The sequence below is a fragment of the Carica papaya genome, chromosome 3, assembly GCF_054855325.1.
Source record: "Carica papaya isolate Zhongbai chromosome 3, ASM5485532v1, whole genome shotgun sequence".
NCBI classification, from domain to species: Eukaryota; Viridiplantae; Streptophyta; class Magnoliopsida; order Brassicales; family Caricaceae; genus Carica; species Carica papaya.
In genome coordinates this window covers 32,179,223-32,183,467 of record NC_142311.1, presented here as the reverse complement: position 1 = coordinate 32,183,467, position 4,245 = coordinate 32,179,223, and the positions used below count along the sequence as shown (strand labels likewise).

Below are 4,245 nucleotides of genomic sequence, written 5' to 3'. Positions count from 1 at the left end.
AGTGTTTGTATCGGTGAGTAGTGTGATATTCTTACTAAGCTAGTATAGCTCACTATTTCATTAACTATTTTAGATCAAGATGACCAAGATCTAGATCTCGATCAACAAGAGGGTTGTGAATAATTCACCACCCAGACTTCCTTTAAAAGTTAGTAAACGTCGTCCTAAAATACTCACTTAATAAAGAAAATGATGAGAGATCCTTATCTGAATCGATGTTCGAAATACTAAAGTTATACTGTGCCTACTGGCAGTTCTCGAGTTTCCTGAATTATCTATGTAGAATTCAAAATACTTGTCACGTACCTAAAAATACCATAAGAATCCAAAATCAGTGTAAAAAATTATTTTAAGCCAATTTTGGAGTTCTAACATGGTGGCACTGCCGTGCTTTAGCGACGGCACCACCGGCCACGACGATAATTTACTTCGGCCTAGCCGTTTTTGGCCAATTTTGGGCGGTTTCGATCAGCTTTATACCTATTACTGCGAAAAAACACGTTATGAGGCCTTGGTTGGGCGAAAAAAAAAATCAAAAAACATAAACCTACCGGCAGTGGAGTTTTTCGGGTGTGGTGGCTTCACCGACTCACCTTTGCGGCTGAGAGTTTTTCTTCGGTCAACTTGTAGAAAATAAAACGGTAGAAAAATCGTACGAAACGGAAAACGGAAAGGAGCTCATTGGAGGAGGTTGTAAATTTTGCCCGCGGTAACGCTGCCGGACTTTGCCTGTGATTTCCGACTCACCCGTCGTTTTTTTTCTCCGATTTGGTCATGGGGGTGCTTGGAATTAAATTCCGAGTAGAACGAATAATTTTTTTCTTTTTTAGCAATCAAAGGAGGCTCTGGTGCGGCGGCGGTAGGCGGTCGACTCCCTTCTCAGGCGACTGGTTCTTCTTGTTTAGATAGAGAGTGATGGCTATGATTTGGGTTCAGTGTGTTGCGAAATATTTATACTAATCTTGCGTTAATCTGGACCGTCATCACGTTTGATCTAAATCATTTGATCACGTTTAAAGAAGAAATGAATATGAATCGTTCGATTATGTTTAAAGGATGAACAAATCCGAGTCATCCTCACGCGCGGGATTGATCTTGGGCTATTCGATCGCGGGGCGCGCGGATCACCCGCATGACATCCTGCGTGACATCAACGTCAGCTTGCCTTGCCACGGACCGTGCTCCGGTTTGTTGGGATCGCGACTGGGCAGTCCTACGTGGCAAATTTTTTTTTATTTGCATTTTGACCCCCAGTTTTTTATTTTTCTTTCAAAAATACCTCCGAACCCAAATTTTTACCAATTTTTTTCCAAAATTATTTTCAATTTCATCAATAACCTATTTTTTCCACAAATTCAACAAAAAATTAAAATAAATTAATTTTAAAATAAATTTTTTTATATATTAAAATTAATATCGAACTAAATTCCGGATCTAAGTATTACACACTTTTTTTTTTGCTCCAAAATGAACCAATCATGGATAACCTTATGTATTTTAACGAATTTCAAAATTTTACCACCTCAAAATCTATTTTCTCATCACTCATTTATCTTCTTTTTGTTTGTTCTCTTTTGGGTCATTTTCATAAAATAGGCAAATACCATGGTTAGAGAAAAAAAGATAAAACATATAACAAGTATTTGAGATGTGTTCAATGTTTATCACATAAAACGCCGCGTTTTATTTTCATATAACCATCATGTTTCTTTACAAATAAATATGTGGTAGCGATTGTCACCATCTACGAATTGGAGTTTGAAATGCCTCTTTCACACCCAAACGAAAAACCACAACATATACAATCAATAATTAAATAGATTTGTAAATAAGTTATTGTTTTTAAAATATTCAATTTTGCTTTATGTTAAAAATATTTTAAAATATTTAACCCATCAAAATAAATTATTCGACGAAGTATAATTTTTTTTTTACTAATATATATTAATTTTATTTAAAGTGAAAATCAAAATTAAATTTTTTATCTTAAACTAAAAATTGAGCAATTACGGGATAAAAACATTTTTTTAAGTACAATTTTATTTATGGAATTTGAATTATTTGGAATTTAATTTTTATAAATTTGGTAACAATTAGAAACGCGTTTTCGTATTAATAAAAGTTTTAACATTTTCAAATTTAGAAGTAAAATCTCCAAAAAAGTTTATTTACGCCCATGAATGGATTGACATCTTCAGCTACAAGCAAAAGCCAGTTGTTCAGTGTTCACGCACAATGTCAAAATTGTAAATTCGGTAGTGGCAAATTCATAATAAACTCTCAAACCCAGTGGCGTTTCTGTATTCTGCTCCGCTTATAATCCCTAAACCTGCCTTAACCTGTTTCTCTCCTTCAACTGTGAGAGACTTGGAAGAAAGAGAAGAGACCTGAGAAAGAAAATGGGAACCTCAAACAAACCCTTCGCATCCGTCCTGCTGATTTGCGCGATCCTCGCTGTCCTCGTGTCTCTGTCGGCGTCATCTTCGGTCGTTGGATTCGTCGGGGACCATCACCAGATGGGGTTTTTCCCGATGCAATCGGGATGCAGCGGATCGATCGCAGAGTGCTTCGGAAATGGCAGCGGCGAACTGTTCGACGATGAGGTCGAGTTCCAGATGACCTCGGAGAGCACGCGGCGCATCTTAGCCACCACAAGGTACATAAGCTACGGTGCGCTTAGGAGGAACAGTGTGCCTTGCTCCCGGCGAGGCGCCTCGTACTACAACTGCCGGCCTGGAGGTCAGGCCAACCCCTACACTCGCGGGTGCAGTGCTATTACTCGATGCAGACGTTGATTTATAATTTTTATTATTTTTTAAAATAAATATTCTCAGTTTTTTTTTTAATTCTCTTTAATTATTATTTCAAGTTTTTTTTTTTTTAATATTCCAGAATTAATTGATATTTTTTCTATATGTATGTTTGATGGTAATGCTGGTATTATCTGTGTTATTGTAATTTTTATACATATAAGGAGGAAGACATTGAAATAAGTCTGAAAATTCTTATGATTATTATTGGTATTATAATTTAATTTTTGTACTTGGAATGTAAATGTATTATATTTTGATTATTTAAACATTTATATGAAAATCTGTAATGGGTTATTTTAATTTGATTTGAAATGTATGTAATCTTATTTTTTATTTTTTATTTAGAATTTTCATGGTTTATTAGATAAATTAAATTTGGGTTTTTTTGGATAATTAATTTTTTCATGGTTTATTATTTTAGTTTTACTTAAATTTTTAAGGTGCTAAATCTTATTATTTTCTCAAACTCTTTTGCATTCTTCTAATTAAAATAAGTAGAAGTACATAAGTAAATTAAATTTTATTTTATTTATGACAGAGACACTCTCATTGCTAAGTTAATAATGTACAAGATGCAATCATTTACCCTGGTTGGTAAAATTTTCTAGTGCAAATGAAATTAAAATTTCCAAATTCAAAAGGCAGTAATTTTGTAGAATTAGATTTTTATACGGTGTATATATCTATATATATATATATAATATGGTTCATTTGGTAAATTTGGTGGAGACAGGAGCGGACAAGAACACAAGGTGGAAAAGGCTAGTGAAATTCATTAATTGCATGTCCCATCAAACTCAAAAACTTTCTTTTCTACACGGCGGTGGTTATAAGATTTGTGGGTTTTGAAATTTTACCGTGGAGTCCTTTTTCTTCTCTCTATTTTGATTTTAGGCAAGGAAAAGTTGATTATTTAAAATTGGGCCCAGCATTTCCGATAATTACGTCTCAGAATATAACGTAGAATAACACTTTTATTTGTTCTTATTTGGGTCAATCAAGAATCTATATGGGCACTTAACAGGTTGTCAAAGTCTTTAAAAAGAAAAGAATAACTTAAAATATTGAGGGGCCAATTTGGTATTTCCATAAGTCGCGTGTCCTGTAAAGAATAAAATTAATTTTTTGAGAGAGAAAAATAATGAAAATAAAATTGTTTTAGGTCCAAATTATAAATAATTTAAATTTTGAAAAGGAAATTAGTGGATGTCGAACGGTCTAAGCCAGCTAGCTAATAAGTAAAGAAGACGGAAAGAGCCAACTGTGGCCAACTAATATATATATATATATATACACACACACATATATGAATATATATATCCCTTTCGGCTAATTGTTAATAATTAGAAAAGAATACATAAAGAAATTATATAACAAAATTAATAATTTGGTTCAAAGTAAGAAATTTTGAAGATTTTATACTTTAGAATAT

General features: G+C 33.4%; 1 pseudogene; it reads left to right on the top strand.

Annotated features, from left to right (window-relative positions):
- Positions 1-2,294: 2,294 nt before the first annotated feature.
- Positions 2,295-2,993, top strand: LOC110819939 (protein RALF-like 33 pseudogene; annotated as a pseudogene).
- The last annotated feature ends 1,252 nt before the right edge of the window (positions 2,994-4,245 follow it).